The sequence below is a fragment of the Mixophyes fleayi genome, chromosome 2, assembly GCF_038048845.1.
Source record: "Mixophyes fleayi isolate aMixFle1 chromosome 2, aMixFle1.hap1, whole genome shotgun sequence".
In the NCBI taxonomy this organism is placed as follows: domain Eukaryota; kingdom Metazoa; phylum Chordata; class Amphibia; order Anura; family Limnodynastidae; genus Mixophyes; species Mixophyes fleayi.
In genome coordinates this window covers 278,233,639-278,258,292 of record NC_134403.1, presented here as the reverse complement: position 1 = coordinate 278,258,292, position 24,654 = coordinate 278,233,639, and the positions used below count along the sequence as shown (strand labels likewise).

The 24,654-nt window shown below is 40.8% G+C and overlaps 1 protein-coding gene and 1 long non-coding RNA gene across 2 annotated transcripts in view; one reads left to right on the top strand and one right to left on the bottom strand.

The window, feature by feature from the left end:
- The window catches only part of PPM1J (protein phosphatase, Mg2+/Mn2+ dependent 1J), a 315,203-nt gene that overhangs the window by 56,420 nt on the left and 234,129 nt on the right, over positions 1–24,654 (top strand). The gene's annotated exons all lie outside the window — the stretch shown is intronic.
- On the bottom strand, positions 4,519–8,622 carry LOC142140394 (uncharacterized). The gene is made up of 3 exons (XR_012688447.1): positions 8,383–8,622; positions 7,416–7,460; positions 4,519–5,487 (listed from the first exon to the last, which is right to left on the bottom strand). It is a non-coding gene; the product is annotated as an uncharacterized LOC142140394 (long non-coding RNA).

Below are 24,654 nucleotides of genomic sequence, written 5' to 3'. Positions count from 1 at the left end.
GTAGTTTCACAACACCTGGAGTGTCACAGGTTAGCCAACACTGCTCTAGAATGTAAGCTCTAACAGGCAGGGGTCCTTAATACCTATTTTCCCATGACTGTCCACTGTCATGTATTTTGCTACACTCCATGAGAGTACTCACGCTCATCTGTGCTACTTATATGTATTGCCTCATCTATTTATTAATTGCTTCTGCGTCCGATGCTACAAAATCTGTGGCGCCTTATAAATAAATAATAATAATAATGTGTTATCCAAACTTTTCAACAAATGTCTGCCACCTCCTAAATCCAAAATGAAGGGTCCAACAGGAACAAATAAGATGACTCAAGAGGGTTAGCAGAATTCTTACTTCGGCGTGGTAATAATTAAAATAACGAGTGCAGTACTTCTCATTGATCAAATTATTAAAATGTGATGGTAAGGGGGAGAGTTTTTCATTTTTAACTAATTTAAAACAGAAATAATTACCTGCCCATATTGTGTGAGGTGAGCAATCCATGAGACGTTCCGAAGTACATCTTTTAATATAGCTTTTAGCCTTTGCCTTGTTTGCCCATATAAATGCCAGTGGTCCTGTCCTGCACTCATTGAACCCTAGGTATCCACAATATCTAGAAATCTAGCTGCTAAATTTATTTTTTCTTAGAGCTTTCAGACCACTATTGGGTTTCTCAAGATTACATTTGAACAATAAAACAGATTTTTCCATTGTCCATGCAGGATGCCTTATAAAGACCATGGCTTTGTGAGATAAGTTATTTTAAATGAAAGAGTAAATTTACTAGTAGACCTTTTGCATTTACCTTGTTGATGTAAATAATACTTTGCCCTAACAAAGAGTTCTCAATAGACATTGGGAATCGGACATAATGACATGCGGGCTTGGTCAAGTTCAGGCCATTTATGTTAAAATTGTTTTTCCCAACAAATGGTTATAGTCTTTACTACAGTTAGGAGTAAATTCAACTAGAAGGTACAATTTTGCACCTTCAATTTGTTTCCCCTGAAAATGTGCAGACAGACTTAGAGCTGAGAGGAACATGAATCTTAGCTGAACACTCAGGGATAAAATGAAGCTGCCCAGTATTTGTATGTTACATGTATAAGCTCAACTGTGATTTCTGTTGTCATCTTTGAATGGCTGCTGGACCCACTGAACTTAAATGTTAACATGCCAGACAACATATCCAAGCTATGGAGGCTACTTTCTCCATTACCTTCCAAGGGAGACAATTATTCCTTCCCACTCTTTCAATACCTACCTTTCATACTCACTTTCACCAGACTTCATTCTTTCCATCACAACTGCTTTCCTTGCTGGTCTGCACCCCACAATCTGTTGTTTCTTGTACCTCCCTCACCGACCTGTACAACCAGCCACACCCAAAAATTATCCTGCTGGTGACATCTCACTCAACCCTGGACACTGTGCAATACTCACAATCTACTCACGTTCATTTCACCTCAAAATTTCCCATCCACTTTCAATCCTTCAAAACATATCCACATCTCTCCACTGCTACTACCTTCCCTTTTTTTTCTGTGCACTCAAACGTAGGATCTGTTTGAAACAAACCCACAGCTATCCATGATCTATTAATTTCAAAATCCCTCAACCAACTTGCCTTTACAGAAATTTGGCTTACCTACTCTGTCACTAGGTTCCCTGCAGCTCTCTCCTAAGGTGAGCTCAGTCCCTCTCAGCCAGGCAAGGTGGACAAATCGGCATTCTACGTTCTCCATGTTGCACTTCCTAAGTTATACTTCCTTTGAAGTCCATATCATCCGTCTATTCTCTCCACTCAACTTTCATCTTGCTGTCATTTATCGCTCTCCATGTCCAGTTTCCCAAGCTTTTTGTTTGTTTAGTCACCTGACATTTGCAAATGTAATTTCTTTTTATTTTGGGTAGGAAAAAGTATTGCACTTGATCTGTGTGTCATTATTGTCTTTTCACATAGTACTCAAGAATAAAACTACTATCAATCCCACTGGTGTAGCGGTGCTGTTATGATTCCTCAGGAGGTGCAGTTCGACAGCCGGTGTTAAGTCTGGTCGATCCTGGGCTTTACAACCTTACTACATCTATTGAGACTGCTTCCTATACAAATCCAGGAAATTAGTTATCTAATCTAAAGACAACATTGAGACCATTCAACAAGATATCTCTTCTTGCCAGACCCGGCTTCAGTTCCTCATTTGCAACTATAATAATAATATTATTTGCCATTAACAATTTCGTTATGCATCTGTAAAATCTAAAATGTTTGTTCTTTTAACAAACTTAATTTTATATTTTCTAGATTAAATTCCTCTAATAAGAGTGTTACAGGGTTAAAAGATGGTTGTTAAATGGATGGGAGAAGGGGTAAAAAAAAAAGCACAAAAAGAAAAACAAACAGCAAATTACCTATTACATAACAGCCATTAAGCATTACAAACATGAATTACCATGTAAAATATATGCCAGTGTGCCTAAATCCAGTCCTCAGGGAACTATAACAGTGCATGTTTTCCAGATCTCCTTGCTGGATCACAAGTGTGGTCATTACTCACTGACACATTGCAAGAGATCCACAGGTGGTATAATTATTTCACTTGTTGAATGGAAAACTTGAACTGGATTTGGAAAACACAGCTATAAGCATTCTTTTAGCAAACTATCCTGCACCAATTTTTCCATGACTTTGAATGCCCGTGACAGTGCATTTATTTCAGTGCGGTCTTTATGTGCTATACTCAGTTCTGAGCTTGCTTCCTCCAGTCCGCACAACAGTTGAGCTTTGAGGTACAGAGCAAGATTGCTGAGTCAACCTATGAGATTGCACTATGCTCACTGACGGTTTCTTTTATATCTTTTACCTCTCGCATGCGAGGTCTGAAGGAAGCAAACCAAGAGAGCAGGTCTAAATGCTCTACCAGTCAAACAAGGTCACTTTTTTTTTTCTTACTGCTCTGTGCCCAAGACATGATGTAGTAAAGTGACATAATTGCACCAGCTAGGTATGTTGGTATTACAAGATTAATTTATTGTTGAATAAATTGTAGCTATTGGATCCTTTGTATTGCTTAAAGCAGTGCTGGCTAACCTGTGACACTCCAGGTATTGTGAAACTACAAGTCCCAGCATGCTTTGCCAATATATAGCAGCTTATTGCTGGAAGGGTATGCTGGGACTTGAAGTTTCACAATACCTGGAGTGTCACAGGTTAGCCAATACTGACTTAAAGTAATGCATTTTTTTTTCTCAACTAGTTTCTCTGTTCTGAGTAATGTAGTGTAAAGGTTAATGAAAACGCAAGAAGATTTTCACACCATGTTTGAGTGGGTTGGCTGCAAGTGCTCGTTTCCTCCCACATTCCAAAGAACATGCTGGTAGGTTAACTGGCTTCTGCCAAAAATGAACCCTAGTGTGTTCGTGTGAAATAGACTACAAGCTACTATAGGGCAGGGACTGATGTGGACCATTAAATATTCTCTGTAAAGCTTTATGTAGTCACCATAAAAACAAAGTATAATAAAAAAAAGTAGGTAAAAGTTGTGTAGTCATGCAGGAAGTCAAGATTTCTCTTGCATTTGATAACAAGTTCTAACCGCTTTGTCAGTTAGTAATGCATCTAAGTTCTGTACTTTAGTTTTTCAAGCATTGGGTTGTCTTGTATAAGTTGAGAACTAAAGCTAGCGACTTTGGTTATCCAATATCAGAAGACTTTTACCATAATGACTAGCCACCTTCTCTTGGACATCTAGAAGATAGTTAAATCTGATAAAAATGACAGCAGTTTATCCATCATCCAAAGTAATATAAAAAAAATATATATAGTCACTTCTGGCTATACTACAAAGAGTTGTGGCAGCCAATTTGAGAGCTGAACCATTATACATATGAACACAAATAATGTATTTAATAGGAACCAATGCCATCACTGAGGTCAAATTTCATAAGGCACTGGAGCTTGTCTTGAGAAAGTTTGCTCAATTTCCCGTACATGATTGTATGCAACGCATGTAAAGGTGCTAAAACTATGGTAGCATTTGTCTTAGAGAGGAACTGAACACAAAACCCCATTAAAACAATTATGGTAGAGCTCATGTAATAGATGCCTGTTTCCACCTTTGAAATTCATTATACAATTTCAGTTTTTAACGACGGACAGCTGCTATAATAAAATGACAAATGATCTACATAGAACAAAAATAAAAATGCATTATGGAAATGCATACAGAAGATGTAAAGAAAGGATGGCTGTAGCTCCTTACTAAAATTGAGATTTATTTATTCATCTACATCAGTAACTTGGGACGTTGGCTAGAACTTCACAGAAATATGGCAGCATTGAACCAATTAATAAATAACTCTGCGATTACAAAGCCGCTTTGACATCTAATGAAATATCAGATAATATAATTCAACATTTGCCTTATATAAAAGATTGTATATTACATAAGACATTTCATGAGCTTATTACAACTAATGAAGATATCCGAGATAAAGATAAATCTGGAAGGGAATATTTTCATTCCGAAGGACTTTGCAGGGAGCCTCTCTAAGCCTCAAATGGCTGGGAACAGATCAGAAAAGCTGCTGGGACATCCAATTGCAATATGAAATGTACCTTTCAGTATTAAAAAGGGCAAACAGAAGCTTTTTTGCTTAAATGCCTTTAATTATTTTTGCATTGTATGAACAACTGACATACACCAGCTGAATTTTTTTTTCTTTTAATCTACAACCACTAGGAGGCAGCATATACAAAAAAAGATTTATAAAATAACAACACATACAAACCGAGGGCTATTTACTAACTTTGTGGAAAAGTCCTACATAAAATCATGGCACGCAATCAAGTTTCATCTGTATAGTGCAGGTTAGACAATGAAAGCAAACGTTTGATTGGTTGCTATAGTTTTAGTGGATATTTGCATCTTTGAACAATGTTCGTAAATAACTTCATCAGCAGGACAAGTTCCTGCCAATGATGTCCTAAGTGTAAAGTGTGAATATTGTATACCTGGTTTGCCAAAACTAACAGACCTCTTTTTTGCTGCAGTGTCCATTTTTACTGTTCATGAAGCATAACACAAAAATAGGCAATCTCGGTTTCTCCAGCTGTCATAGAACCCCAACGCCAAGCATGCTGGGACTTGTAATTCCACAACGGATGGAGAGCCACAGTTTGCCAAACTCTGAAATAGGACTACTTGTAAGTAAACAATGTTTAAAGAGCCGGTAAACCCAGAAAATGGCCTCAGAATTGGAAACAAATTGTTGACATTATTACCCTAAAGTAAATCCTGTTGATTCGACTTCGGTTTACCTAAATTTTCAAGGATGAGATGAAGTCCTGAAGAATCTGCCCACATCTGGCAAGGCAGTAGTTTGTCTAGTTATCTCCATGGGCAAATACCACTGCCCCCTAACTACACAAACTACTACCTCAGTCAGTCATGAGTATTTGAAGGATCCACGTATATGTTCCAGTTCTGCATTTAAAAAGAGAAAATATTTAGACAAGTTTATATTCATCTTTAAAAAGAGATGTACAGACATATCAATCAAGTCTGGGAGAAGCATTTTGAACCTCTCCGCTGATGACAACTCTAGGTGCAGCGGAAACCAATCAGTGGCTCTCAACACAAGAGGTGTCAGTACAGGAAAATTCAGACAAGAGAATGAGCCAGGGCAGTGACAGCAGTCAATCTGTTAGTATGGGGTGGGTTAACATATCTCATGGGGGTGGACTTCTCTTAACTTACTGACAGGTAATAAAACAGAAAGCTAACATGTCATGGACTTTTCTCAACCCAGGAAAGTTGCAATTTACATTCTTTTGAGGGGTAGAGTACACAGTTGCGACGGAGCTAATGTCAGCACTTAATCGGCTGACATGAAACTGTGGGCAAGCTGAATGCGGACACTTACACTATGCAGACAGGTTGACAATGTCGTCAGTGTGATTGATGACATTGACAATGTTGCCAATCACAATGCAGACATTAAAAGACAAATGCCGCCGGGTCTGGAGTATAGCCGCCGGACCAGGCAACATTGGCCTTTTAATGTTGGCATCGTTATTGGCGTCATTGTCAATGTTGCCAATCACACTACCAAAATTGTCAACCTGTCTGCATACTGTAAGTGTCAACAGATTAAGTACTGACATTAGCTCTGTCGCAATTATGACTGCCACCACTTTTGAGAGCAAAATAAAACTGAACAGCTATACCATGTGTGAATAAAGGTCCACCAGGTTTTCAGATTTTGAAAAAAAAAAATAGCATTTTGATGTAGAGATTTTATGAAACTGTAGTGAGACTGGCCGGGAAAACTGGGACAGAAGGGAGCTGTATACAGGTGGTTCTGCAGGCTAGAATGATCATCTCAGGCCAAAAATACTTATTTGGTTAACACAAAAGGCACGGTATCCCCCCGGACAGAAAAGTTGTGCTGTCATCATAAAATGGGAACATAATAGAAAACTTGGGACAAGCGCAGTCACATACAAACACATTGCAATCTATTTACGTAAACAGATGTCAACACATAGATTCACGTACCAAAATCATACAGACGCCTAGTTATTGGAAAGTGAAGATTACGAAAACTCACAAAACCAAAGTATGCTACAGTACAACAAAACCCTGTGGAAATATAAATGTATAAAATATACATTTGAAGAGTATAGTGGTTTTGTTTCTTAAAATATAATTCAATTTCAGGATGAGCCAAACACAAGGATAAGACTTACAAAGGGTCAGTGGGTCCTGTTTTTGCCAAGCATCAGTAAATTTACTGACAGTTCATCATAATTACTGCTCTTTAGTAGAAAATATTAAACAGTAAGAATATGACATCCTGCTCCCAATCGTTAACTACACAAAACATCCACCATCACAATGGTGCTTTGTGTGTGAGAAGTATTGTGAACCCTATAATTTCAATATGACCCCCATTGTCCTCTATACCGTTCATCACTTATTATATATTTTGGCGTTATGTAAAGAACATGTCAATAAAATAGGAGTTCTATTTTTCTATAAAATGATCAGTAAAAATATATTCAAGAGTTGGCAAACCTAGTGCGTGGCATAACTATTAGAATTAATTAAGCCTGCTAATGTGCTAGAAGTTAGTATTTATTAATTGCAGCTACTTTTGTGTGGCTTTTAATCATGAACAGTCTAATTACTTTTACCTTTAAGAACGCTTTACCAGAAAATAATTTAGCAAACTGCAATGGGTTAAAAACTCTCCCTAGTATGCCTCAGCCATCCTTACTGCAAACGGGAAAGGTGCTGCACTGACAGATTGCCCTTTCAGCCAATGGCTGAGCCCATATCCTTTAAAATCCGGATGCTTAGCCAATAAAACAAATTAGGGCGGGATACAATTAGGTTAGGTTGTCTCTTACTCTGCCACGCGTGCACCCATCAGATGACACTGCTGCAGACGAGGCCTGGAAGTACATAGGATTAATAAAAGCATGTGTTAGTATAGTCACTTAGCTACAAAAAATATGAAAAACACTGGATCATACGAACCTAACACAGTATATGCCTATTCAATATTTATACATACAATATAATAAATATTATATATATATATATATATATATATATATAGAGCACACAGTAAACACATTCATAGATGAATATGTACACAAATATATCGACCTATATATCTCATACATGCACTTATATATGTGTAGATATATAACACAATATATGAAAGTCTAATCTTACAATAAGAAAAGCTATACTAATAAAGTGTAATGAAAACCATATGTTGGGACACATGCATATTGTATTTTGCAAGATCACTTCTCAGAAATCTGCTGAACACGGATTCATAAGAACCCATCTGGGATGATTCTTGGAATTCTGGAGCCCAATGTGTTGAGAGGATGAAAAGGTTTGGCAGTTCCTAGAAACAGGATGGCTGCCTACCTGCCTGTTTTTTGGACTGTGATCTAATGTACCAGTTGATGAATAAATACATGCATGACTGTTTTGAATGGTGATATTTGCCTTATGCACTATGGGCCCAGTCACAGATCTAGACATCATTATCAACCACTGACTTCCCAGATTACATTTATGTCCAATTATTCATCTAAAATAAACCGTTGGACATGTAAAACTACTACATCGGCTTTACATACATAAATCTTACATGTGTCGGGGGAAAAAGTGTAAAAATCACGTGTACATATATGTCTCAATATTGGTATTGCCCAACATTCCATGTAAAGCATTGCAGAGAGGGTATAATACATCTGAGCTGCATTGTTGCCTGTGAGAACACGTGCTAACATGCAGTAGAACGCAGATGTCAGATAACAGCTGTAAGATGAAGAATATTGATAGCAAGACACTCGCCATCCTTAGACCTGCCAGCTGAAGGTGGGCTGTGAGAGCCTGCAAACTGTCCTTTGGAATGACCTCTCCCCCGAGCACATTTTTCCCCTCTAGAGGCACGAGAGACTCCTGTACAGCACAGCTCTTGCTTTTGGCTACTTCAGTTGCATACATGTTCCAACCTGCCGCTCACTCAGTGTTCTGCGTGATCATGGAGAATACAGTACTACATCCTTAGGATGAACTACAAAGATAAAGCAATTTACTTACTGACTTCTTCAGTATTCTCACTCGCCCCCTCCAAAAAATGTACATCCCAGCCCTCTGACGCACTGTAGACCTGCACCAATAGAGACTCGCTTCTTTTTTTCTCTTTTTTTTCTTAAAGGGAAAAACAGTTGACTGAGTAGAACATTATAAGTTTTAGTTTTGCCAGAAGAAAACAGTATATTCATAATCATATTACATATACTTATTAAAGGAGAACATGTTTTGTGAAGCATATTTTGTATGTTTGTACAATTGATCAGTACATCAGCTGCCTGGGTGTTTCATACTAAATTTTACAATATATTTCCCCCTAAGTTGAACTGAATCATCATCATGTTATAAAAAAAACTCCAAACAAACATGTTAACATATTATTGCCTGTTCTACCACTTAATATCAGCCATTTGTGGAATACATAGGCTGCATAGCTACAATGTGCTGCATGACTTGCTGCGTTTCTGCAGTATTTACTTAGCAACCAAATAGTTGTCAATATGTTATTATCATTTTCAGGTGTTTTATTATACTGCTTTACAGGTGTATTTAAGCATGTCACACAGGTGCTGGCTGGCATACTTTGGCCCGGGGGGATGGGGAGGGGGGCTCGACTGCAGCCTTTTAGGAGCACTTTAAAGGAATAAAAATGCAGGTAGCCCATTGACCCAGCCCAAGATAGCCCACTTTGGGACTGGTTCTGGAGCAGATGCACCCCCCTGCCCCCAGCCCAGCCAGGCTCTGATGTCACACATGGTGCAGTCTAAGAAGATCTCTGTGCACTACAACATTCATCATGACTGTCATTGTAACATACCTTACAAATCATACATTATCACTGCCAGATCATCTCATATGGTCATATTGTGAGTAACTTTATTATATACCCAGCTCCCTCACAGGGAAAACACTGGCACAGTGACAGGTGCTGTTGTAAAGGACAGTGCTACAGCATTATTCTATGGGGTAGATTCAGGTCCTGTCTCCAGAGTGTCCGCAGAGACACCTTACACCCATGTTAGGACAGGAATCGCCGCTCAAACAGGAGAAATTTAATGCTTCAATTTTCTAGTTAATAAAACTATACTACTTTGCAGATGCCGCTTCCAACCCCAAGTGCAATTTGATGTGAGTATGGATTACTTGGAATCGATAGGTTCCATCCCCATACTTGTGTACATACCTTTACTAGATTTAAAATCCAGTTCAGCTGCCCAGAGGGAGTTCAGTTCTGGTCCAGCTGTTAAGAGGGAATCCACACTCGGTCCGGAGAGTCATTGGAGACATCCAGATGCCCTTGAGCCTTACTCAGTACTGATCCATGTCCACAGTGTGTGTGAGTAACCCTTACAACTTTGCACTGCGCCATTCTTACAGCAGCCCACCCAGTGGTTGAAGTGGACATTTAGAAGTGGCAGTATAAAAAATTAGAAGTGGCGGTATGGAAAATGTAAGTTAATGGAATTTCATAGTTACAATGAAGGCATTAGGAGAAGTGGCGTATGGCATATCACCATAAACACCCCCCACTTCCACCACTGAGATCATCTGAACTAGATGGCTGGCCTTGAAGTGACTTTATACAACTGGGACTATTCTTCCCCTCAACTATCTTCACTAATATATTCATTAGTGGAACTGCTTCGCTCATCATCCTGTTTAGAGAAAGCTAGGTTTTTTCTTCTTCTCAGAAATCATTCTTGATACACAACATAAGGGAGGTATTTAGTATAACCAAGTATATTTATGTAACTATCGTCATTGCAGTATTTAATCCTGTTCAGTTATACCTCATTGCTATGACTTGGGCTTCAGGCACAAAATAAACTTCGGGGCCCAGAAGGGGCAGAGGGGACAATTGGCGGAACGTCCCTGCCATAACTCACTCTGGAGACATGTTCCACAGGTGTTTTTCTTGTTCTTCTTTCTTCCTGCCCCTTAAGCATTGTGACGTTGTTAAGTCTCGTCCACAGTGCTTATAGGAGCGAGGAAAGGAAAAAAGTACCTCTGAAATATGTTGCATCTGTAGGATGAGAGAAAGAGAGATCCAGAAAGAAGTAAAGTATTGAATGTGGGGGACATTCTCCAGGCACCATAGCTCCTTGCACGCCACTGAACTCAGGTCAAGTACTGATTGCTGTAGTATAATTTTCTGAGTAAATATATGTAGCAGTTCATTCCTGAAGACACAGCTGTTCATTTCTTCTTATTGTATTTACTGTTGCCATTTACACGTTGTTAGCCAGTTTAGTTTGTGTAGGTTGAAATGTGAATACTGCCAGTGTTAGGCCCACACCCTAGATTTGAAGTAATTGGCTGCTAAGGGTGGTTTTTATTTCTGTATTGTTGCAAGTTATCTCATTGCAAATAACATAAACAGCTATTAATTAATGTTATAAAATGCTGTGACATCTTCATTTTGAAGGTTTACGGCAATTTGTGCAAAGTTGTTGCTGGTTTTCATGCAAATCTGTTCATTCTAATGTTTGAGAGTCTGTACCAAGTGGTATTATTGTCACACGTTGTGCCACCTCATAATCTTTCAACTTTTTTTGATCCAAGCCACTTTCAACGATTTAAGGGCTTGTCCACATTATACATACGTTATCCATTGATTTGCTGGCCTTACAGCTTTTATACCCACTAATAAATGTGCAAAGCAGCTTGCCCATTCCTTCTGGTGTGTGTGTCTGTATGTAATTAATCACCAGTTATTTATGTCGAACAGGGGTTTCTCGAGTCAAACCCTGGTAGGAGTTGTCAAGAACTACGATCCCTAAGAGCAAGATTCAGATTTGGCTGGACGCACTACATTAGAGAAGAGGTGAGATTTAGCCATACCCACAGTAATATAACCACGTTATATGTAGATGCCAGGGTTTATGTAAATGTTTTATCTGTTTGTTCACAATTCTTTTGATACCCTTTTTCCTGCACCACAATATACCCACTCACCAGCACTTTAGACTCCAAGGGGTATAGTTACTAAACTGCGAGTTTCAAAAAGTGGAGATGTTCCCTAGAGCAACCAATCAGATTCTAGTTGTCATTTAATTAGTACATTCTGCAAAATGGCAGCTAGAATCTGATTGGTTGCTATAGGCAACATCTCCACTTTTTCAAACCCGCAGTTTAGTAAATATACCCCCAGACCTCACAGTTGAGAGGAAGACTTTGATTTCGATAAGTACTGTGAGTGGATCCACCAGCATTCAATTTTCTTTGAACTCTTCACTGGCTCTGGCAGTATGTGATCATTTCACATATCTCAGAGCATTTAGGGAAATACAGTGACAGCATTAGGGTATGTGAAACACTTGGAGGCTGCTTGGGCCAGTGAGGTGTTCAGATGGTGGACCTTTAGTGCATTCCTTTCAGCATGGTTACTGAGGTACAGATGGGAACAGCTAGAGAGATTAGTAATGTGTGTATAAAGGTCAATCCTGTCATCAGAGTTGCAGTCATTATTTACAATGGGCAAAGTCCATTGACATGTATTATTGTTAGGAACCCCTCCAGCCAGTACAGCAAAACCCAGAGTCTGCTCTGAAGTCTGGTATATACTGTTGCCCCTAGTGGTGGGGACAGGCTTGGCTGCAGACAAACAGAGGGTCGAGAGATGTGTAACGGCTAAGGGGAACCCAGGAATAGAGTGTTATGGCAGACAGCAGCGTGGGGTCCAGGCAGAGTCGGTGCCGGCAGCAGACAACGTAACCAAAGAACAAATCAAGGTCAGGGGTCACAAGCACAGGTTCGGAATCCAGGGACAGGCGAAAGATCAGGGTCACTAGCAGAGAATCAGAATCCGGGTTCAGGCAGTAGATCAGGGTCAGAAGCACAGGTTCAGAATCCAGGAACAGGCAAGGGTCATACACAGGAAATCAATCTTAGGTTAAACACCAAACACAGGGACAAAGAAGCAGTACTGAAACAGGACGCTATAACCGGCAGTGAGGCTAAAGAGTACAGATGGCCAATCAGGACACAGTCCAGAATGTGTCCTCAGCTGCAGTATGATAAATGTGCAGAGCCTGCAGCCAATGGAATAAGCAGAGTGCCAGTGGTAAACTAATCCCTAATCAGACTTGCAGGGCTGGCCCCACCTACTCCTGTGCGCACGTGCCCGGCTGTTTGACAGCTGGCCGGGCGTGGTGCTAGTAAGACCGAAGCGCCCCGGTTGTTGCTATTTTGTTATTTTTCAGGAACATTTTGCTTCTGAAATGTTGCATCCACGCAGGTTACTATGCAATACTGTCTCGGTGGATCTTGGAGCACTGTATCCCCCATTGTCTCATTTACATTTACTGAATGTGATAACAGTGTTCTTTTTAGCAACTGGAAACTCATTTTCAATAAATATTAACTTCTAAAGAATATAAGTAAGAATTGCATCTAACATGTAGGAAGCATAGGAATTGGAATTGTATTATCTAAATTGTCAATACTGAATCACAGGGATATTTACAAGGACAAATTGTTAAATCCTGAGACTGCCCCTGAATGATAGAAACAGCTGTGGCAACTATGCTCTCTTGCAGTATTCTTCAGGGTGGCAGCCAGGAAAATATTGAATGTGAGCAGATTTCGTCCGGGTTGTGACAGCTGACAGTCCAACTCAAGAGAGTAGAGAATACAACCAGCGAGGAGGGAGGATTTTCAGAACTTGAAACACTATTCTCCCCATCATGTTTATTAAAATTTACTGGGATTGCCCCATTGACCTCATACCCAACAAGTGCATCCCTAGGGGCAGAGTTTTACCCCTATCTCTCCCTGAGATTTAATCCATGTCTGAATACGTCTCTGAGAATCTTGAATGTGATTTTATCCACAAGTCTTCTTCACCGGCGGGAGCAGGGTTCTTTTTTGTCAAAAAGAAAGATGGCACCCTTAGACACTCTATTGACTACCGGAAGCTGAATGCTATTACGGTGAAAAACCATTACCCATTACCCCTAATATCAGAACTCTTTGATCGGATCCGTGGAGCACAGATCTTCACCAAACTGGATCTTAGTGAGGCCTATAACCTTATCCGCATTTGCAAAGGGGACAAGTGGAAAACCGTCTTTAATACGAGAGACGGACATTATGAGTAACTTGTGATGCCTTTTGGGCTTTGTAATGCCCCTGCGATTTTTCAAGAATTCATCAAAGAAATCTTCAGAGACTTTTTGTATCAATCTGTAGCCGTCTACTTTGATGATATCTTGTTCTTCTCCTAGAACATCACCTCAAGATCATGTCAAAGAATCTCTGTTTTACCTCCATACCAATCACCTATATTGCAAATTGGAGAAGTGCCTTTTTGATCAATGTCAGGTCGTCGTCCTCGGGTATATCGGCATGAGTCTTCAAATGGATCCTAAAAAGGTAGAATCTATCCTTAGTTGGCCTCAACCCTCTGGCCTAAAGGCTACTCAGCGTTTTATTGGATTCTGCAATTCATTAAAAACTTATCTTCGTTGATCTCGCCCCTTAACGTCACTTACCAGTAAAGGTGGACTAGCCAAATACTGGCCTCAGGAGGCAGTTTTAGCCTTCAAAGTTCTTTCACCACCGCTCCTGTATTGAGACAGCCTGACCAACTACAACCATTCTTTCTAGAGGTGGATGCTTCCTTGGTGGCTGTGGGAGCAGTTCTCTCTGAGAAGAGTTCTGTTGGCACTTTCTCTCCATGTGGCTTTCTCTCCAGGAAATTTTTACCCGGTGAGGCCAACTATAGCATTGGGGTCCTCCTGGCCATCAAGATAGCCTTAGTTAAATGGCGGTACCTGCTTGAAGGCGGTCTCCATCCTATCACGGTTTTCACAGATCATAAGCACCTCACCTATCTGGAATCTGCTCAGTGCCTTAACCCTTGTCAGGCCCACTGGTCACTTTCTATATTCCAGTTGATCCTGACTTATCGTGCTGGGTCAAAAAATTCCAGGGCCAATGCACTTTCCAGGTATTTTGATCCTTAGGATTCTTGCCAGCCAGATGTTAGATCTATCATCAGTCCTCTGAAGATTCTGGCCTTGACTAAATCCTCAGTTAAGACACCCCCTGTTGGACGCTTTTTTGTGGAGACCCATCTCTGTCCCAGACTGTTGGCTTGGGCTCACGATTCCAGATTTGCTGGTCATACTGGAGTTAAGAAAACCATTGCTCTTTTGTCCTGCAGCTTTTGGTGGCCGTCTTTGAGTGCTGATGTTCACAAGTATGTTGCACCCAGGCGTCCGCCAGCTGGGCTTCTTCTTCCGCTCTCGGTTCCAGAATCACCTTGGGTATGCATCAGCATGGATTTTATTACTGACTTCACCAATAGTCATGGCTTCAATACTATTTGGGTGGTTGTCGATCGTTTCTCCAATTGGGCACATTTTGTCACTCTCAGGAAATTGCCATCTGCTGTTGATCTAGCCACTCTTTTCATTAAGAATGTTTTTCGGATACACGGTTGCCCCCGTTGAGATTATCCCCGACAGAGGTGTACAATTCATTTCAAGATTTTGGAGATCCTTTTGCAACAATCTAGGAATTAAGCTAAAATTCTCCTTGGAATACCATTCCCAGACCAATGGTCAGACTGAGTGGGTGAACCAGGATTTGGAAACGTTCCTCCGTTGTTATTGCTCTGATCACCTATCCTCCTAGAGTGATTATCTACCTTGGGCAGAGTTTTCACATAATATCCATCAACATGAATCATCTGGAACATCTCCCTTCTTTACCATCTTTAGTAGACATCCCATACTCCCCACCTTTTCAGATGTTCCCGGTGCATCAATACCTACAGCTCAAGAGATTGTCAGTGACTTTTCGAAGATTTGGACTCAGGTATGAGCTAAACTCTTACAGTCCTCGGAACGGCATAAACACTTTGCTGATCGTCACCGTAGGAAGATTCCAGTTCTTCACGTTGGGGACAAGGTGTGGCTGTTCACATGTAATTTCAGCTACCTTCAATGAAATTCGCCTCCCCCCCGAAATATTGGTCCCTTCTGCATTTCTCATATTATTACTGCGGTTACCAGAGCCATAACTAGAAATTTTAGTGGCCTGGGCAAGAAAGAGCACCCCCCACCAACCCCTATCTTGTTAGGTGTAGGTGCCGTTTCCCAGCCGTGACAAATTCTCAATATTGCGCCCTGGGAGGTCATACTGCCCTAATTAAATCCCAATGTGTATAATAAATAAAAACAAGAAAAAAAAAACATATCTAACAGCAAATAATGTTAGCTATCACAATGGCAAGTCTGCACAAGCAGAAGACATATCCGTAATTAAAAAATCCAGCCCAGAAGAGCCAATATTTTCTCAATCAAGAGTCATCATACAAAATGAATAAACAATAGGAGGAACTGGAAGGGGCTGTTCGGGATTTTTCAGGCGTCTATGACAGTTCCACAAGTGTATTACATACTGTAATTACAAGTGTATTATGAATACAACGGGACAGTCCCGAATTTAGTACTCTATGTTTGGGAACGTTGGAGGAGGGAAAATGCTAATGGGCAGCCTAGCGCTTTACACCATCAGGGTTATTGCTGGCAATAAACCTTTGATGTTTACGGTGAAAAGAAAAAACTATTGCTGGCAAAAAACTCCCATTTTCACTGGTAGTAGGGCTTTTCATCCTTTAATAAATCTGCTCTTTAGTACATCAACTTCAGTGAGGAATCACTGTCTAAATAGTACATGTGCTAATGGGGTTATGAGAATGATATATAATGTATGCAAAATTGATTAAATGAAGTTTGCGCTTACCTGCCATACTCAAGTTCGTCCTCTTCCGATCGGCAGCCACCAGGAGTCAGCAGTAGAGGAAGAAGAAGGTAAGTAGAAAAGAAGGGGTAGGCGTGAGGGACACAGGGGAAATGTGGGTGTTGAGGGCATATGGTAGAAGTAGGTGGGGAGATATATAAAACAAAGAGTGGGCAAAGAAACACAGAGGGAGACAGTGTTGCCCAAAATAAAAGACAGACACATCCGCTAGATAATTCTGCATTCCCTACACTGGCTCTTCATATGCTCCAATACAGATTATATACCCTCACCAATAAAATGATTTTACGTAGAAGACTAAACTCATTAATGGGAAATGCTTATATAAAAGAGACATCTATCATTAATTATAGAACTTCTATTTTATTCAAGTGTTTGAACCTAAAACACTTATATAGGTTACTTAAGTAATTAATTTCTTAGAACCCCTCATTTGTTTGGAGAAAGTGTGCAGACATGACACTGTAGAGATAAATCTTAGTGACTGCTGCTGTACAAGACGTTTTGATGACGAGACTGGCCATACCCTAGCTATGTAAGTGGGACAGACTGCTCCATTTCAATTGGTCTTCCCATACTGACTGCAGAGGTCAGACCTCTGTCATGAATCTCCAGAATTACAGAGCTATATATCTGCCTAGAACAAAGTAAAGATATTTAACAGTGTCTTTTCTTCCATGCTTCATAAGTCAGACACTGGCATTCTCTAATTACATTACAAGGTTATTGGTCTAATCAGACATCATGATAATGGATGGGTTACCTCTCACTGCTAACTTTGTCTGGGGAAATTGCTGAAACTAGGAATAAGCTGGAAGATACAAGTCAATGTAAGAACTAAGAGGAAAATACAAAGAGGGAGAAGAGAGACATGTGGTGATAGATATATAGGGGCCTATTTATTAAACCTTCCATTGGCGTCTATTCCCTGAAAACAGCAGTTTTAAATCCTGTTTTCTTAGTAATAGCTTTGGAGTCCAACGATACCAAGATAACGACAGAAATCATGAGAGCTAAGCTGCTGCAGTTCAAACAGAGAATTCCTGTCGTGGCAAGTGCTGAGAGTAACGCTCTACTCACAAAAGGTGCGAAGTCCAAGAAGCCCAAGTACAAATGCTTCATATGTCATAAGATGGGGCACAAGGCATCTGAATGCAGACTAAAAGTTTCAAGTGGTACGCAACAGAAGTGTGAAAAACCTAATGAGTCGGCATTGAATGTAGCAAATAGTCATGAGAAAGACTACTGGTATATGGACTCGTGGGCCACAAGACATTTCAGCTGCAATCAGGAATGGTTCAGTTTGTTGAAACCATGTGATCCAGTTACAGTAAAAGGAATCGGTAGAAAGGTTCTTACTGCAACAAAAGTTGGGACTATCACAGTCCGCCTGAGTATATAAGGTGAAACCATCATCATAAATATCCAAGGCTTCTTGTATGTACCAGAGTTGGGAACCAACCTTACCGCTATAAGCATCCCTGAGAGAAAAGGTTACTAGGTCAAATTCACAGAGGGCAAATGTGTGGTTAAAAACCAGAAAGGTACTGTAATTGCAACAGCAACCCGGTGTAACCAGCTTTATGTCCTAAACACCGAAGAATGTCATGCGATGCCAGCTTCAAATAACAGTAAATCAATAGGGCTGTGGCACAGAAGATAGGGTCATCTGGGATATGACAACGTCCAGAAGCTCGCTGATGGGATGGTGACAGGCATCACTGTGAACAGTTCGGAGAGACCGACATGCAAGAGCTGCATAAAGGGTAAGCAAACTCGTTGCCCCTTACCCAAGTCAGCAACTAGAGCTGAAGTACCCTAGCTCTAGTGCATACTGATGTGTGTGGTCCAATGGAGGTGAAATCAGTCAGTGGCTACAGATATTTTCTCACACTCATTGATGACGCAACTAGGATGCCACACGTCTGCTTCACAAGAGCTAAGAGTGAAGTCGTAGAGAAAACTGCGGAATACAAGAGCCTTGTAGAGACTCAATCGGGTCAGAAACTAACAGTCTGGTGATCCAACAGTGGCGGAGAATACGACAACGGGACTTTAGCAAAATTCTTAAGAAAATATGCCACACACTACCATTAACAATTGCCTACACACCAGAACAGAATGGTGTGAGTTAACGAGCTAACAGAACAATTGTTGAACGAGCAGGGACTATGTTGTATGATGCAGTTCTGGAGAAAAGTTTTTGGGTGAAAGCAGTGTCCACTGCAGTCTATCTTAAAAACCGAGCGCCCACAGTAGCTGTTAAAGGTAAAACGCCACTGGAGATGTGGTCCGTGTGTCAGCCATCTCCGTGTATTCGGCTGTAAGGTGTATGCACATATTGCTAAAAAGAAAAGACTTAAAGTTAGATACCAAGTCAGTGGAGTGTATCATGCTCGGGTTTTGCCAACAGAGTAAAGGATACAGACTTTGGGAGATTAACAACAAACATCTAACCAAATCCAGAGATGTGGGGCCTGAGTCATTAAGGCACGCATACTGAGCGCATCGTGCAATTGTTCGCAACAGCTCGTAAATCTGCTCTGCATACTCCCGGAGTCAGCAAGGTGCGGATCTCAAGATGGTGTGGTGTTGACTATGGGTGTAGGTTCACTCTGCTGTACTAAACTAGACACTGCAGGATGAGTACAATACTTATGTGTAATATGAAATCTCAAAAGAGCAGGAAAGAAATATATTAATCAATTAATGTTAGCTGTCAATAATATAGTCATTTATGATTAGAAATGGAAATTGCATTAAAAAAAATGTAATTTTTTTTTTACTTTGAAAAACATTTATTAGTCTGTCCTTAAAATCTACTGTACATAAAATACATTGTTACAGTTGCTCCTGATTGCAGACACGTTATAGCATGCATACGCTACTGACCAAGGAGTTAGACTAGACCCTTAGCTGGTGCAAGAGATACGGCAGAAAAACAAGAAACTTTCACAAACGCAGAGCTTCATTTTGACATGGCTGCATTCGCTTCAGTTCAGCACGCCCACATTGTGCATTGAGTACGGGCACACGCCCATTCCCCGCCTCATTCACTCATCGAAATCATAGGCCGTCATTAACTGTCATTTGTGTTGGCATATGCAGCGGACTTGCTTTCGTTGACAGCCTCATGTCCTCGTTCTGGGCATGCTCAGAAGAGAATTGCGTATGATACGCACAAAAAACAGAGATACGTCCCTTAATGACCCAGGCCCGTGGTGTTTCACGAAAACACGCCACATAGTGGAGTAGTGGAACAGCAGCCACAAGAAAAGTTAGTGACACTGGATGTTCAGGCAGCAGAAAGCGTGTCAGAAAATGTAATTGTGGATACCCAACCGGAAAACAGAAGTTCTACGAGGAGTAACAAAGGTATTCCCCTAGGAGATATAGCGTGGAGTATGCTAATCTAGCCTTATGTAAACATTGCAGAGGCAAAATCAAGCGACGACTGGGAACAGTGGAAAACGGCCATCGATACAGAGTTAAAAGCTCTGGATGACAATCATACATGGACTGTAGTTGACAGGCCGTGTAACCGAAAAACGATCAGGAACAAGTGGGTCTTTTGTAAGAAAATGAATGTGGACAGTACCATCGCACACTATAAAGCCTGTCTTGTTGTCAAGGTCTATACACAGAAGTTCAGGATCGATTACGGAGATATCTTCGTGCCTGTTGCCAGATACAGCACCCTGAGGTTAGTGATTGCCATTTCCACTATCCATGATTTGTTGTTGTATCAGCTTGACTTTGACTCTACATTCTTGAATGGAGAATTGTTAGAGAAGATTTACATGCAGCCACCTGAACACTACAACGAGGGTGTCCACCAAGAAGGTAAAGTCTACCTCCTAGAGAAGTCACTTTATGGACTTAAACAAAGTGGTCGATGTTGGTACATAAAACTTGATGCTGTACTGCTAGATATGGACTTTAATAGGTCAGAGGCTGATTGTTGTCTGTATCACAAAAACATAGAGGAAAAGATGTTCTTCATAGTTGTGTACGTAGATGATCTGTTGCTAGCAGGCCAAGACCGACACATCACCAGTACCAAACACCTGTTGAAATAGAAATTCAAATTAAAGGATCTAGGTCCTGCAAAGAAGCTGTTAGGCATGAGGATTGTGCAAAATCTGAATGATGCAACTGTTACAATTGATCAACAGACATACATAGAAAATATACTTACCGAGTATGGGATGTTTGACACAAAACCAGTTAATACACCTGTGGATAAAAGCTTAAAAATGACAAAGGAAATGTCACCAACAAGTAGCGAAGAGATAGAGGAAATGAGCAAAATCCCTTACAGAAATGCCGTTGGAAGCTTAATGTTTGCAAGTATTGAGACTCAACCAGACGTCACATATGATGTGAATCCAGTGAGTCAATCTACAATCAATATTGAGAAAAGATATTGGACTAAAATCCAAAGAATTCCAAGAATTGATGACTTGCATTGTTTATTAACCCTTGATTTCTTGTTACAGGAAAAAGAAACTTTATTGAAAAATGTAATGTTTGATAAAGTCAAATTGTTTTTCTTTGTGACAGGAGACGTTGCTAAGTGAGGGGGTGTGTTGGTGTGTGTAGGAGCGCTTTCGCTCTGTCTCCCGTGGTTGCTATGGCAACCGTTCTTTCCCCAGTGGTCTAGGAGGAGAGCAGGAAGTGGGGCAGGACATCGGCATCCAGCTTACCCGTCCAGGCACCCGTTATTTCCACTCGAACAGTATATGGGGACAGTCGCAGCAGAGTTAGCTGCATGGCCACCAGTATATAAGTGTGTATGAAGACCCCAAAAGTGTCTCATATAGTGATCGGAGGCTCCCCACTATATTTTACCACATATTAGGAGAGTCTGCATGTCCACAACAAGTACGTAAAAAACCAATAAGTTGCCAGATATTATAAATATGCTGCAGTATTATCCTTTCCCAGCAGACTTCCCATCGGTCTAAAGTTTCCTTGATCTTGCAGGGTTTGTCTAGTGCTGACTTCAGACAGTTTCTGGCCTTCACTCTGTGTAGAGCATCACTAGTCCCTCAGGCATGCAAAATCCTTAACTTTAATCTTCTTCTGCTGAACGCCAAGCGTTTGCAAAGCATCACGGAATCCGGGAAGAGAAAAACGAAACTTCGGACCGATGGGAAGTCTGCTGGGAAAAGATAATACTGCACCACCTTTATAATATCTGGCTTTCCACTTCAATCTTGCATCATGGCAACATATTTATGGTTGGATGACTGTGTTAAACCCTTTTCTACTAACAAACTTTGCATTGCCCTATCCCACCAGCCATTTGGGTCTTGTGACTCAGAGTACTGTAATTGGATATATAAGTAGTAACAATACTGTTATCTCCAGAATTAACCCCCACCAGCAATAAGATTCGTTGACTTTCTCCGGTGACAGCTTCCTCATTCAAAGCATGGGGAACCATATTTGTCTACCCCACCCCTTAGATTGTACGCTCCTTTGAGCAGGGCCTTCTCTCCTCCTGTTACTGTACTGTGCCGTCTCACCTCGTACTGTAATCGTTTGTCCCTGTACGGGGCTACGGACACCTAGTGGTGCCCTATAAATAAATAAAAATGAATAATAATAATAATATTTAACAACGATAGGACCGATGCATATGGTGCCGCAACCCTTCTTTTGCCATCTCAGCAGGAGAAATTCAATGAGAATATGCTTTATAATTTAAATAAGAAGACGGGGTGGTGGAGGGAAAGGTCAGTATAACCTAGGCTGTGACCAATAAATGTGTGTCCATCTAAATGTGAGGCACACCAGCATGAAAATGGTTATATGACTGTCAGGATCCATATCTTTTCACCTGCTAGAGGGCAGGTGCAAATGCACACTGATGATGATGGCAGGCACCAGCGCAGTTGATTGGCTGACTATGAATTCACCTCTGAAGCTGCAGAAAAGACAAATTGGCTACTGACATCTGTGGTAAAGAAAGCAGAGACAGCATTACTTCACAGTACGGCTCAAAGCACTCAAAAAATGAAGACAAACAGAAATTAACACAACAGAACATTCCTTACTCGAGTGAATCCAATCAGGATCAGGACATCAAAGAACAACAACAAGGACATTTTCAATTTGAACCGTGCATTTTCCATGAAATGACACAAGCTGAATACTAAGTATTTCCATGTAGGAAGACTTCTCAAAACCAGGAAATAAGGAGAGTTTATAGACTTACTAAAGTAGAATACAAAACAGAATAGCAAATATAACGGATGCTTTATTTCAAAAGATAGAGATGTAATATTAAAGAAGCAATATGTTTTATTCCTAAGTTTGTCCCTCCACAGCTTCTGTATCATGTAAGCTCCAGTTTCATATTTGAGTCCCTTGAGCTCCCTTAGTTTGGAATAGTACACACAAAGAGACATTTGTTCGTCAGTAGTTGCTGTATTGTGACTGTGTTAGCAGCAGCTGACTAGCAGTCATCATTCATTTAGAGCCTTCCACACAGGTATATTAATTTGGCTGGGCTCCCTCTTTTTGGTTCCCCAGCATTCAGTTTGAACCAGTGTGCTGTGTCTGCTTATCCTATATTGATCTGCTGTTGGGACCCGGAACATGTATTGAACTCTACTTCTTTCTTCTGCCCTTGACCTCAGCTTTCGCTGGTGACAGCTTCCCCATGTCTTTGCAATGGGAAGCTTATTTAACAAGAACTTATATGACCATTACATACACTATGTGGACAAAAGTATTCGGACGCTTGACCATTACACCAAAAGGGACTGTAATTACATTGTATTCAAATACATATACTTTAATTGAAGTTGGTCCCCCTTTTGCAGCGATAACAGCTTCCACTCTTCTTGGAAGGATTTCTACAAGATGCTGAAGTGTTTCTGTGGGAATTTGTGCCCATTCATTCTGTAGAGCAGTTATGAGGTCAGGCATTGATGTTGGACAAGAATGCCTGGCTCACAATCTCCGTTACAGTTCATCCCAAAGGTGTTTGATGGGGTTGAGGTCAGGGCTCTGTATGGGTCAGTCAAGTTCTTCCACCTCGAACTCATCAAACCATGTTTTTGTAGTCCTTGATTTGTGCACTGAGACACAGTCATGTTGAAATAGAGAAAGGCCCTTCCCCAAACTGTTGCCACAAAGTTGGAAGTATAACGTTGTCCAAAATGACTTGGTATGCTGAAGCATTAAGATTGCCCTTCACTGCGGATAAGGGCCTTATCTCATACCCTGAAAAACAGCTCCATACCATTATCACTCCACCACCAAACTTCACAGTTGGCATAATGCAGTCAGGCAGGTAACGTTTTACCCGCATTCGCCAATCCAAGTTTTGCCCATCTGACTGCCAAACAGAGAAGCGTGATTCATCACTCAACAGAACACATTTCCACTGCTCCACAGTCCAGTGTTGGTGTGCTTTACACCACTCCATCCGACGCTAGGCATTGGTCTTGGTGATGTGAGGCTTGCTTGCAGCTGCTGGCCATGAAAACCCATTCCATTATGCTTCCGTCGCACAGTTTTTGTGCTTACATTAATGCCAGTGTAAGTTCGGATATCTTCAGCTATGGAATCAGCATAGCGCTAGCGACTTTTGCCCACCATGCGCCTTAGCAGTCATTGACTCCGCTCTGTGATTTTACGTTGTCTTCCACTTCATGGCTGAGTTGCTGATGTTTCTAAACACTTCCACTTTATAATAATATCACTTACAATTGACCGTGGAATATCCAGCAGTGATGAAATTTCACGAACCATCTTATTGCAAAGGTGGCATCCTCTCACAGTACCACGCTTGAAGTCACTGAGCTCTTCAGAACGATTCATTTTGTATCACAAATGTTTGCAAATGGAGACTGCATGGCTAGGTGATTTTATACACCTCTGGCAACGGGTCTGATTGAAAAACCTCAATTCAATAATTAACAGGTGTGGCCAAATATCTTTGTCAATATAGGGTATGTTATGTTAGCACTATCTCAGGATGGAGATAATAGATGTAAATCCTTTTGAAAAAGACTTTATTCTTTGAATAATTCACGACACCAAGCAGTGGAGGAAATGTTGGTACAGCCCTTTATTCAAAATACTTGCATTTTTAACCTTAAGAGAAGGGGCATACCAGCCACCAATTGCCCCATGGGCCTCTTATATTATGCCAGATAATTCAGAAACTTAGGGTCAAGTTTACAGTGCCCAATCCACTGGCCACCTAAAACCAGGGTATTATTAGCCAAAATCCGCTGGCCA